Source organism: Loxodonta africana, chromosome 7 (genome assembly GCF_030014295.1).
Source record: "Loxodonta africana isolate mLoxAfr1 chromosome 7, mLoxAfr1.hap2, whole genome shotgun sequence".
NCBI classification, from domain to species: Eukaryota; Metazoa; Chordata; class Mammalia; order Proboscidea; family Elephantidae; genus Loxodonta; species Loxodonta africana.
Genome location: NC_087348.1, coordinates 78,506,001 through 78,519,735, shown reverse-complemented (window position 1 = coordinate 78,519,735; position 13,735 = coordinate 78,506,001). Strand labels below are relative to the sequence as shown.

General features: G+C 44.0%; 1 protein-coding gene across 11 annotated transcripts in view; it reads left to right on the top strand.

Moving 5' to 3' along the window:
* Positions 1 to 4,429: 4,429 nt before the first annotated feature.
* Positions 4,430 to 13,735, top strand: part of LOC111751233 (interferon-induced very large GTPase 1-like) — a 100,568-nt gene continuing 91,262 nt past the window's right edge. For 8 of the 11 annotated variants that reach the window (XR_010322464.1, XM_064288501.1, XM_064288506.1 and 5 more), the window contains exons 1-2: positions 5,867 to 8,635; positions 9,223 to 11,416. The gene's annotated coding sequence lies outside the window, so the exon portion shown is untranslated. The other 3 variants (XM_064288507.1, XM_064288508.1, XM_064288505.1) reach the window with 3 other exon arrangements.

Below are 13,735 nucleotides of genomic sequence, written 5' to 3'. Positions count from 1 at the left end.
TCATTAAACAGGACACATACTGTTTCATGACATTGGTTAACAACCCCATGAGTTGTCAACACTCCCCCTTCTAGACCTTGGGTTCCCTATAACCAGCTTTCCTTTCCCCTCCTATTTTCTAGTCCTTGTTCCGCTTTAGTTTCATTTCATTTTATGGGCCTGTCTAATCTTTGGATGAAGGGTGAACCTCAGGGGTGGCTTCATTAATGAGCTAAAAGGGTGTCTGGAGGCCATGCTCTCTGGGTTTCTCCAGTCTCAGTCAGGCCAGTAAATCTGGTCTTTTTTTGTGAGTTAGAATTTTGTTCTACATTTTTCTCCAGCTCTGTTCAGGACCCTTTGTTGTGATTGCTGTCAGAGCAATCAGTGGTGGTAGCCAGGCACCATCTAGTTATACTGGACTCAGTCTGGTGGAGGCTGGGGTAGTTGTGGTCTGTTAGTCCTTTGGACTAACCTTTTCCTTGTGTCTTTAGTTTTCTTCATTCTCCCTTGCTCCTGAAGGGATGAGTGAGACCAGTTGAGTATCTTAGATGGCTGCTCACAAGCTTTTAAGACCCCAGTCACTACTCACCAAGGTAGAATGTAGAACATTTTCTTTATAAACTATGTTATGCCAATTGAGCTAGATGTTTTCCGAGACCATGGTCCCCACAGCCCTCAGCCTAGCAATTCGGTCCCTCAGGGAGTTTGCATGTGTCCTTGGAGCTTCCATGATTTTGCCTTATACAAATAGTGCTGGCTTTTCCAGTATTGTGTACCGTCATACCCTTCACCAAAGTTACCACTTATCTGTTGTCTATGTAGTGTTTTTCTATTCCCACCCCTCCCCTCCGTCATAGCCGTTGAAGATTGTTTCTTTTTGTATGTAAACCTTTTCATGACTTTTTATAGCAGTGGTCTCAGACAATATTTGTCCTTTTGTGATTGACTTATTTCACTCAGCATAATGCCCTCCAGATTCATCCATGCTGTGAGATGCTTCACGGATTCATCATTGTTCTTTATCATTGCATAGTACTCCATTGTATGTATGTACCACAGTTTATCTATTCATCTGTTCATGTGCATCTAGGTTGTTTCCATCTTTTCGCTATTGTGAACAATGCTGCAATGAACTTGGGTGTGCATATGTCTATTTGTGTGACGGCTCTTATTTCTCTAGGGGTGGGATTGTTGGATTATATGTGTTTCTATTGTTGAATTATATGTATTTCTATTTCTACCTTTTTGAGGAAGCGCAATATCGTTTTCCGAAATGATTGTATCATTTTGCACTTCCACTAGCAGTGCATAAGTGTTCCAGTCTCCCCACAGCCTCTTCAACATTTGTTATTTTCTGTTTTTTTTTTTTTTTAATTTGTACCAGTAATGATGGTATCTCATTGTGGTTTTGATTTGCATTTCTCTGATGGCTAGTAATTGTGTGCATTTCCTCATGTGTCTGTTGGCTATTTGAATGTCTTCTTTGGTGAAGTGTCTGTTCATTTCCTTTGCCTGTTTTTTAATTGCATTACTTGTATTTTTGTTGTGGAGGTGTTGGATTTTCCTGTAGATTTTAGAGATTAGACCTTTGTAGGATTTGAAATAGCCAAAAAATTTTTTCCCAGTCTGTAGTTTCTCTTTTTAATCTTTTGGTCAATATTTTGATGAGCATAGGTGTTTACTTTTTAAAAGATCCCAGGTATCTAGGTTATCTTCTAGAGATTGCATGTTGTTACTTATGGTTTGTATCCTGTTAATATCGTGTGTTAAGGCCTCTAGCATTGATCCTATTTTTTCTTCCATGATTTTTATGGTTTTTGATTTTATATTTAGGTTTTTGATACACTTTGAGTTAGTTTTTGTGCATGGTGTGAGTTACGGGTCCCATTTCATCTTTTTGCAGATGGACATCCAGTTTTGCCAGCACCATTGGTTAAAAAGACTGTCTTTTCCCCATTTGATGGACTTTGGGCCCTTGTCCAAGATCAGGGGACCATGGGTAGATTTAAACCTGGGTTCTCAATTCTGTTTCTTTGGTCAATGTGGTTGTCATCGTACCAGTACCAGGCTGTTTTGACTACTGTAGCTATATAGTAGGTCAGGTAGTGCAAGTCTTCCTAGTTTATTCTTCTTCAATAGTGCTTTCCTTATCTGGGGCCTCTTCCCTTTCCATGTAAAGTTAATGATCAGTTTTTCCATCAGTTTAAAGGATGTTGTTGGTATTAAGATTGGGATTGCATTGTATTTGTAAATTGCTTTGAGTAGAATTGCCATTTTCACAATGTTGAGTCTACCTATCGATGAGCATGGTATATTTTCCATTTATGTAGATCTCTTTTGGTTTCTTGCAGGAGTGTTTTATAGTTTTCCTTGCATAGGTTTTTTACATCCCTGGTTAGATTTTTTCTAAGTATTTTAGGGGCTATTATAAATGGTATTGTTCTCCTGATTTCCTTTTCATCATCCTCTTTATTGGTGTACAGGAATTCAATTCTTTTTTCCTATAATATAATTACGCAATGTGCAGCTGTGTCAGTATGTCATAGTTTTTCAACCAGTCTCATCTAGAAGGACATTCGTGTTGTTTTCAGTCTTTTGCTAATACCAACAGCCCTGCAGTGAATAACCTTGTGCATACATAAAAATTAAAAAAAAATTTTTTAAATCTTGTTTTTGTGGAGGCAGGGCCAAGATGGCAAAATAGCCAGATACTTCTGGCAATCCGTCTTACAACAAACACCCCAAAAATCAAGTAAAACAATTATATTCATGACAAGCTAAAGCCCTGAACATCAAAGGCAAAGATAGAAAATGGACTTTGTGGAAGGGAAAGGGAAAGATGGTTTAGAAGCAGAGAGGAGTTGCTGGACCTGAATCACTGGGATCCCTCAGGCACCATTTCTGGGAGTGCCTGTGGTGGGGTGGTGGTAGTGTTCAGCTGTGGTTTCCTCAGGGAGAAACAGCCAGCCACACACCCTACTCACACATCCAGAACCAGAGAAGAATGGCCTTCCTGGCAGAAGCTAAGTACCTGCGTATATTTTACTGTACCTCCAGGCCCCAAGGCAGCTTCAGTGGCTGTTCATATCGCTGGGCCTGAGATAGGCCCATTTGAGTGTCCTGAGCCATGCTCCTGGCCTTGGAGAAGAAATAAATTCACAACAGGGGGAAAAGATGATTTGCCAGCTGCACTAGCCTAGGCAGCTAAGGACAGAAGTGGCTCCTGTCCAGGCATAAATGGTTCGTGGACTTTGAATACCTTTCCCCTCTGCATGGACCTGTGTGGGCCTGTTTCAGGAGAATAGGCCTTTGCTGGCAGACTGCAAAGGTGGAGAGGTGTGTGTTTGATATTTGACACCGTTTTGCCTATTAAACAAAGTCGTCATCCACCCACATCACAGGCCTATGGACTGGTGGCTCCACTCAGGTCACCCAACCACCTATGATAGAGGTCCAAGGATAACTGGTACCTCCTAGTCCTTACAATCAAAAGCATTGGGTGCCCATGGTCCATCTGCAGAACTCACCCACCTGTACATTTTAGGAAACAGGGATGTACTTTCCTCAGAGACACTTGGAGGGTGGTTCCCAGCCCCCTGCCTTGTTGAGAGTGTGACCTCCTATTGCAATGAGATACTGGTACCTACACTAATCTCTACTTTCCCTCTAAGATTGTAGGACAGAGCCTGTACCACACACCTGATGATCACCTACCTGGACACCTGAGCTGAATCCACACAAGAAAAATGAATGGACTCATGAGCTCATAATTTGAAAACAGAATGGCAGTCTTTATAATTTTAGTGAACGAGTCGGAATGGACTCCGCGACAACGGGTTTTGGTTTTCTGCCTTACCAAGTATGATGTGCTTTTCCATGGACTAGCCTGACTGATAACATCTCCAAAGTAGGGATCAGATAAAGTCTAACATTGTCAGTAAGATACTTGTAAAAGAGCTATGGCATAACTAGGCGAGTCCTGGGAGGGAGAGGAAAGGTTGCAGACTGCACCAAAGGACACTGTCAGAGGGAGTGACAGCGTGCGAGGCAGCCAGCCAGGCGTGCGGGGCAATGTGAGGCTGCGTGTCCTGCCACAGGCGTGGACCAAACAGCATGTCTTAAAGAACAATTAAAATAATTGCTGATTTACCTTCAAACACACCTCTAGTTTGACCTTTGGAGTTCTGTAGTTGAAACTGCACATACGTAATTCTTTTAAAAGAGCACGATGCCTAAGGCGAAATGGTCTTTGCTGGTTTATCTAGACCCTTTGTTTAATTCAAAGTTGACTTTTAGAAACCAGTTTCTTCATGGCTCAAGTTTCAAAAGAACATTTGAGAGCATGGACTCACAGAAATCTGGATTCCAGCAGAACTAAAACTGTCTCAATGAATATAGGTATTGTCATGAGGAGGGGGTCGCAATGACTACTCCAATGATTTGTGTCTTTCCACAATGTCTTTATTAATTATCAATATTATAGGCACATAAGTTCTTGGCTATCCTGGACTCCAGAGATCTCAATTCACCAGGGAAAGCAAGCAAGCTAAGGGCAAATGAGGGTGGTGTTTGAGTGTTGTTATTTTCTGGTTCAGGCCAACGCTTGACCATGCCATCATCGATGGTTCGAATGTCAAATCAACCTCGATCCCCGAGAATCTCTCGTGGATCTCTATCACATCTCTTGAGCACGAGGGCTTATTATCCCTTAGCTCTCACTGTATGGCTGAAGGAACATGTATAGGATCGGGAGTGAACTAAGAGTAGGCCCTGATGAGCTGCCACAGCCCACGGCTGCCTAGCTCACTGAGTCTTGACCCTCAATGTATGACCGAGATAACAGAGCAGCTAGAATGTGTTTTAAACTAGGAGGAAGGTCGAGAGTAAGCCCAGGTGAGCTGCTGCAGCTCACTGCTTCCCAACCTCCAGGACCCTAGTCCTCAGTGTATGACCGAGATAGGCAATGTCTCTAGGACTTGGGAGTAAGCCTGGGCAAGCTGCCACAGCCCATTGCTTCCCAGTCCACAACGTATGACTGATTTGGCTCTGGTTATGACTCTGAGCAAAGTTGAGTCTTCATGTCCCTTCTTTATACTGTTTGGAGCTCTTCGAGCCCGTTTGGTTGGTGTTGATAAGTCCTTGTTTATGACTTAGTTGGTCTCAGTGTCTTCTGTTGATAAGGTTGTTTTTCTTCTCTATAGGGTCTCTATAATAGAAACCCTGGTGGCGTAGTGGTTAAGTGCTATGGCTGCTAACCAAAGGCTTGGCAGATCGAAACCACCAGGCGCTCCTTGGAAGCTCTAGGGGGCAGTTCTACTCTGTCCTCTAGGTAGCTATGAGTTGGAATCAACTTGACGGCACTGGGAGGGGGGGCTAGGGTCTCTATGAGTTGGATTCGACTCAACGGCACTGGGTTTTTTGGTTTAGGTTGCATCATCTTCTTTATCTCCTTTCTTCACATGTTGTTTACTTCTACATTTGCTTTCAGCTAACCTGCTCTCCACAGGTATATACACACATAGTCCCTGTCTCTTTGTCTCTCTCTTACATACACACACACAAACTCAGACACATACACACACAAGACCAGTATTTGTTTTCTATTTGCAGTAAGTTTAAAGCCCAGGACCACAATAAAAATACACAGGTTTCATTTTAATCACTGAGATTCCTTTAAAAGGAAAAAAAAAAGTAAAAACAAAACCGAAACCAGTTTTTCACATCCTGACCCAAGCATACATTCAGGTCCTTCTGCCACACAGGCAGACACAGCCTGGGCTAGAGCTGTGAGTCACCAGCCTGCTGGACTCAGGGAAGGAATCTACACCCAGGTTTCTCTGGAGCAACCTGAAGACAGGGGCTTGGTCTCAAGGAGACAGGTAAGTGAAAAAAAAAAAAAAAAAAGGAAGGAAATGGCACACACAGAGAGATAAAACAACAGACCCAGAGGCTAAAATAGGAACAGAAATTGATGAAAATAGGCACAGGGAGCAGAGTCAGAGGCACAGGGAGAGTATGACATGCTAAGAACACAAATATGTATTTGACACGATTACTGTTCAAAAATCAAAGCTACAAGTCTGGGGGAAAAGAGAAATTAAGAAACATTTTGATCATTTGTATTGTCAAAAACAAACCCAGCTTTATGTAAGGAGAAACTTTATTTGAAAGGATGTTGCAATAAGGGGAAGGGAATCTTACAACAGGGAGAATGTTCTTGACAAAAATTTGAAAGCATTTCAAATACCAGGCAGAGAAGTCTTCATTTTCTGTTGCTGTTAGGTGCCTTGGAGTCGGTTCCCACTCACAGTGACCCCGAGCCGAGGTACAATGGAAGGAAACACTCCCCAGTCTTGTGCATCCTCACAATTGTTGCTATCTTTGAGTCCATTGTTGTAGCCACTGTGTCAATACATCTTCTTGAGGGTTCTCCTCCTTTTCACTGACCCTCTACTTTACCAGAAGCCCTGGCGGCGCAGTCGTTAAAGAGATCGCCTGCTAACCTGAAGGTCAGCCGATTGAATCCACCAGACGCTCCCTGGAAACCCTATGGAGCAGTTCTACTCTGTCCTACAGGGTCACTATGAGTCGGAATGGACTCCGCGACAACGGGTTTTGGTTTTCTGCCTTACCAAGTATGATGTGCTTTTCCATGGACTAGCCTGACTGATAACATCTCCAAAGTAGGGATCAGATAAAGTCTAACATTGTCAGTAAGATACTTGTAAAAGAGCTATGGCATAACTAGGCGAGTCCTGGGAGGGAGAGGAAGGGTTGCAGACTGCACCAAAGGACACTGTCAGAGGGAGTGACAGCGTGCAAGGCAGCCAGCCAGGCGTGCGGGGCAATGTGAGGCTGCGTGTCCTGCCACAGGCGTGGACCAAACAGCATGTCTTAAAGAACAATTAAAATAATTGCTGATTTACCTTCAAACACACCTCTAGTTTGACCTTTGGAGTTCTGTAGTTGAAACTGCACATACGTAATTCTTTTAAAAGAGCACGATGCCTAAGGCGAAATGGTCTTTGCTGGTTTATCTAGACCCTTTGTTTAATTCAAAGTTGACTTTTAGAAACCAGTTTCTTCATGGCTCAAGTTTCAAAAGAACATTTGAGAGCATGGACTCACAGAAATCTGGATTCCAGCAGAACTAAAACTGTCTCAATGAATATAGGTATTGTCATGAGGAGGGGGTCGCAATGACTACTCCAAATGATTTGTGTCTTTCCACAATGTCTTTATTAATTATCAATATTATAGGCACATAAGTTCTTGGCTATCCTGGACTCCAGAGATCTCAATTCACCAGGGAAAGCAAGCAAGCTAAGGGCAAGTGAGGGTGGTGTTTGAGTGTTGTTATTTTCTGGTTCAGGCCAACGCTTGACCATGCCATCATCGATGGTTCGAATGTCAAATCAACCTCGATCCCCGAGAATCTCTCGTGGATCTCTATCACATCTCTTGAGCACGAGGGCTTATTATCCCTTAGCTCTCACTGTATGGCTGAAGGAACATGTATAGGATCGGGAGTGAACTAAGAGTAGGCCCTGATGAGCTGCCACAGCCCACGGCTGCCTAGCTCACTGAGTCTTGACCCTCAATGTATGACCGAGATAACAGAGCAGCTAGAATGTGTTTTAAACTAGGAGGAAGGTCGAGAGTAAGCCCAGGTGAGCTGCTGCAGCTCACTGCTTCCCAACCTCCAGGACCCTAGTCCTCAGTGTATGACCGAGATAGGCAATGTCTCTAGGACTTGGGAGTAAGCCTGGGCAAGCTGCCACAGCCCATTGCTTCCCAGTCCACAACGTATGACTGATTTGGCTCTGGTTATGACTCTGAGCAAAGTTGAGTCTTCATGTCCCTTCTTTATACTGTTTGGAGCTCTTCGAGCCCGTTTGGTTGGTGTTGATAAGTCCTTGTTTATGACTTAGTTGGTCTCAGTGTCTTCTGTTGATAAGGTTGTTTTTCTTCTCTATAGGGTCTCTATAATAGAAACCCTGGTGGCGTAGTGGTTAAGTGCTATGGCTGCTAACCAAAGGCTTGGCAGATCGAAACCACCAGGCGCTCCTTGGAAGCTCTAGGGGGCAGTTCTACTCTGTCCTCTAGGTAGCTATGAGTTGGAATCAACTTGACGGCACTGGGAGGGGGGGCTAGGGTCTCTATGAGTTGGATTCGACTCAACGGCACTGGGTTTTTTGGTTTAGGTTGCATCATCTTCTTTATCTCCTTTCTTCACATGTTGTTTACTCCTACATTTGCTTTCAGCTAACCTGCTCTCCACAGGTATATACACACATAGTCCCTGTCTCTTTGTCTCTCTCTTACATACACACACACAAACTCAGACACATACACACACAAGACCAGTATTTGTTTTCTATTTGCAGTAAGTTTAAAGCCCAGGACCACAATAAAAATACACAGGTTTCATTTTAATCACTGAGATTCCTTTAAAAGGAAAAAAAAAAGTAAAAACAAAACCGAAACCAGTTTTTCACATCCTGACCCAAGCATACATTCAGGTCCTTCTGCCACACAGGCAGACACAGCCTGGGCTAGAGCTGTGAGTCACCAGCCTGCTGGACTCAGGGAAGGAATCTACACCCAGGTTTCTCTGGAGCAACCTGAAGACAGGGGCTTGGTCTCAAGGAGACAGGTAAGTAAAAAAAAAAAAAAAAAAAAAAAGGAAGGAAATGGCACACACAGAGAGATAAAACAACAGACCCAGAGGCTAAAATAGGAACAGAAATTGATGAAAATAGGCACAGGGAGCAGAGTCAGAGGCACAGGGAGAGTATGACATGCTAAGAACACAAATATGTATTTGACACGATTACTGTTCAAAAATCAAAGCTACAAGTCTGGGGGAAAAGAGAAATTAAGAAACATTTTGATCATTTGTATTGTCAAAAACAAACCCAGCTTTATGTAAGGAGAAACTTTATTTGAAAGGATGTTGCAATAAGGGGAAGGGAATCTTACAACAGGGAGAATGTTCTTGACAAAAATTTGAAAGCATTTCAAATACCAGGCAGAGAAGTCTTCATTTTCTGTTGCTGTTAGGTGCCTTGGAGTCGGTTCCCACTCACAGTGACCCCGAGCCGAGGTACAATGGAAGGAAACACTCCCCAGTCTTGTGCATCCTCACAATTGTTGCTATCTTTGAGTCCATTGTTGTAGCCACTGTGTCAATACATCTTCTTGAGGGTTCTCCTCCTTTTCACTGACCCTCTACTTTACCAGAAGCCCTGGCGGCGCAGTCGTTAAAGAGATCGCCTGCTAACCTGAAGGTCAGCCGATTGAATCCACCAGACGCTCCCTGGAAACCCTATGGAGCAGTTCTACTCTGTCCTACAGGGTCACTATGAGTCGGAATGGACTCCGCGACAACGGGTTTTGGTTTTCTGCCTTACCAAGTATGATGTGCTTTTCCATGGACTAGCCTGACTGATAACATCTCCAAAGTAGGGATCAGATAAAGTCTAACATTGTCAGTAAGATACTTGTAAAAGAGCTATGGCATAACTAGGCGAGTCCTGGGAGGGAGAGGAAGGGTTGCAGACTGCACCAAAGGACACTGTCAGAGGGAGTGACAGCGTGCAAGGCAGCCAGCCAGGCGTGCGGGGCAATGTGAGGCTGCGTGTCCTGCCACAGGCGTGGACCAAACAGCATGTCTTAAAGAACAATTAAAATAATTGCTGATTTACCTTCAAACACACCTCTAGTTTGACCTTTGGAGTTCTGTAGTTGAAACTGCACATACGTAATTCTTTTAAAAGAGCACGATGCCTAAGGCGAAATGGTCTTTGCTGGTTTATCTAGACCCTTTGTTTAATTCAAAGTTGACTTTTAGAAACCAGTTTCTTCATGGCTCAAGTTTCAAAAGAACATTTGAGAGCATGGACTCACAGAAATCTGGATTCCAGCAGAACTAAAACTGTCTCAATGAATATAGGTATTGTCATGAGGAGGGGGTCGCAATGACTACTCCAAATGATTTGTGTCTTTCCACAATGTCTTTATTAATTATCAATATTATAGGCACATAAGTTCTTGGCTATCCTGGACTCCAGAGATCTCAATTCACCAGGGAAAGCAAGCAAGCTAAGGGCAAGTGAGGGTGGTGTTTGAGTGTTGTTATTTTCTGGTTCAGGCCAACGCTTGACCATGCCATCATCGATGGTTCGAATGTCAAATCAACCTCGATCCCCGAGAATCTCTCGTGGATCTCTATCACATCTCTTGAGCACGAGGGCTTATTATCCCTTAGCTCTCACTGTATGGCTGAAGGAACATGTATAGGATCGGGAGTGAACTAAGAGTAGGCCCTGATGAGCTGCCACAGCCCACGGCTGCCTAGCTCACTGAGTCTTGACCCTCAATGTATGACCGAGATAACAGAGCAGCTAGAATGTGTTTTAAACTAGGAGGAAGGTCGAGAGTAAGCCCAGGTGAGCTGCTGCAGCTCACTGCTTCCCAACCTCCAGGACCCTAGTCCTCAGTGTATGACCGAGATAGGCAATGTCTCTAGGACTTGGGAGTAAGCCTGGGCAAGCTGCCACAGCCCATTGCTTCCCAGTCCACAACGTATGACTGATTTGGCTCTGGTTATGACTCTGAGCAAAGTTGAGTCTTCATGTCCCTTCTTTATACTGTTTGGAGCTCTTCGAGCCCGTTTGGTTGGTGTTGATAAGTCCTTGTTTATGACTTAGTTGGTCTCAGTGTCTTCTGTTGATAAGGTTGTTTTTCTTCTCTATAGGGTCTCTATAATAGAAACCCTGGTGGCGTAGTGGTTAAGTGCTATGGCTGCTAACCAAAGGCTTGGCAGATCGAAACCACCAGGCGCTCCTTGGAAGCTCTAGGGGGCAGTTCTACTCTGTCCTCTAGGTAGCTATGAGTTGGAATCAACTTGACGGCACTGGGAGGGGGGGCTAGGGTCTCTATGAGTTGGATTCGACTCAACGGCACTGGGTTTTTTGGTTTAGGTTGCATCATCTTCTTTATCTCCTTTCTTCACATGTTGTTTACTCCTACATTTGCTTTCAGCTAACCTGCTCTCCACAGGTATATACACACATAGTCCCTGTCTCTTTGTCTCTCTCTTACATACACACACACAAACTCAGACACATACACACACAAGACCAGTATTTGTTTTCTATTTGCAGTAAGTTTAAAGCCCAGGACCACAATAAAAATACACAGGTTTCATTTTAATCACTGAGATTCCTTTAAAAGGAAAAAAAAAAGTAAAAACAAAACCGAAACCAGTTTTTCACATCCTGACCCAAGCATACATTCAGGTCCTTCTGCCACACAGGCAGACACAGCCTGGGCTAGAGCTGTGAGTCACCAGCCTGCTGGACTCAGGGAAGGAATCTACACCCAGGTTTCTCTGGAGCAACCTGAAGACAGGGGCTTGGTCTCAAGGAGACAGGTAAGTGAAAAAAAAAAAAAAAAAAAAAAGGAAGGAAATGGCACACACAGAGAGATAAAACAACAGACCCAGAGGCTAAAATAGGAACAGAAATTGATGAAAATAGGCACAGGGAGCAGAGTCAGAGGCACAGGGAGAGTATGACATGCTAAGAACACAAATATGTATTTGACACGATTACTGTTCAAAAATCAAAGCTACAAGTCTGGGGGAAAAGAGAAATTAAGAAACATTTTGATCATTTGTATTGTCAAAAACAAACCCAGCTTTATGTAAGGAGAAACTTTATTTGAAAGGATGTTGCAATAAGGGGAAGGGAATCTTACAACAGGGAGAATGTTCTTGACAAAAATTTGAAAGCATTTCAAATATCAGGCAGAGAAGTCTTCATTTTCTGTTGCTGTTAGGTGCCTTGGAGTCGGTTCCCACTCACAGTGACCCCGAGCCGAGGTACAATGGAAGGAAACACTCCCCAGTCTTGTGCATCCTCACAATTGTTGCTATCTTTGAGTCCATTGTTGAAGCCACTGTGTCAATACATCTTCTTGAGGGTTCTCCTCCTTTTCACTGACCCTCTACTTTACCAGAAGCCCTGGCGGCGCAGTCGTTAAAGAGATCGCCTGCTAACCTGAAGGTCAGCCGATTGAATCCACCAGACGCTCCCTGGAAACCCTATGGAGCAGTTCTACTCTGTCCTACAGGGTCACTATGAGTCGGAATGGACTCCGCGACAACGGGTTTTGGTTTTCTGCCTTACCAAGTATGATGTGCTTTTCCATGGACTAGCCTGACTGATAACATCTCCAAAGTAGGGATCAGATAAAGTCTAACATTGTCAGTAAGATACTTGTAAAAGAGCTATGGCATAACTAGGCGAGTCCTGGGAGGGAGAGGAAGGGTTGCAGACTGCACCAAAGGACACTGTCAGAGGGAGTGACAGCGTGCGAGGCAGCCAGCCAGGCGTGCGGGGCAGTGTGAGGCTGCGTGTCCTGCCACAGGCGTGGACCAAACAGCATGTCTTAAAGAACAATTAAAATAATTGCTGATTTACCTTCAAACACACCTCTAGTTTGACCTTTGGAGTTCTGTAGTTGAAACTGCACATACGTAATTCTTTTAAAAGAGCACGATGCCTAAGGCGAAATGGTCTTTGCTGGTTTATCTAGACCCTTTGTTTAATTCAAAGTTGACTTTTAGAAACCAGTTTCTTCATGGCTCAAGTTTCAAAAGAACATTTGAGAGCATGGACTCACAGAAATCTGGATTCCAGCAGAACTAAAACTGTCTCAATGAATATAGGTATTGTCATGAGGAGGGGGTCGCAATGACTACTCCAAATGATTTGTGTCTTTCCACAATGTCTTTATTAATTATCAATATTATAGGCACATAAGTTCTTGGCTATCCTGGACTCCAGAGATCTCAATTCACCAGGGAAAGCAAGCAAGCTAAGGGCAAGTGAGGGTGGTGTTTGAGTGTTGTTATTTTCTGGTTCAGGCCAACGCTTGACCATGCCATCATCGATGGTTCGAATGTCAAATCAACCTCGATCCCCGAGAATCTCTCGTGGATCTCTATCACATCTCTTGAGCACGAGGGCTTATTATCCCTTAGCTCTCACTGTATGGCTGAAGGAACATGTATAGGATCGGGAGTGAACTAAGAGTAGGCCCTGATGAGCTGCCACAGCCCACGGCTGCCTAGCTCACTGAGTCTTGACCCTCAATGTATGACCGAGATAACAGAGCAGCTAGAATGTGTTTTAAACTAGGAGGAAGGTCGAGAGTAAGCCCAGGTGAGCTGCTGCAGCTCACTGCTTCCCAACCTCCAGGACCCTAGTCCTCAGTGTATGACCGAGATAGGCAATGTCTCTAGGACTTGGGAGTAAGCCTGGGCAAGCTGCCACAGCCCATTGCTTCCCAGTCCACAACGTATGACTGATTTGGCTCTGGTTATGACTCTGAGCAAAGTTGAGTCTTCATGTCCCTTCTTTATACTGTTTGGAGCTCTTCGAGCCCGTTTGGTTGGTGTTGATAAGTCCTTGTTTATGACTTAGTTGGTCTCAGTGTCTTCTGTTGATAAGGTTGTTTTTCTTCTCTATAGGGTCTCTATAATAGAAACCCTGGTGGCGTAGTGGTTAAGTGCTATGGCTGCTAACCAAAGGCTTGGCAGATCGAAACCACCAGGCGCTCCTTGGAAGCTCTAGGGGGCAGTTCTACTCTGTCCTCTAGGTAGCTATGAGTTGGAATCAACTTGACGGCACTGGGAGGGGGGGCTAGGGTCTCTATGAGTTGGATTCGACTCAACGGCACTGGGTTT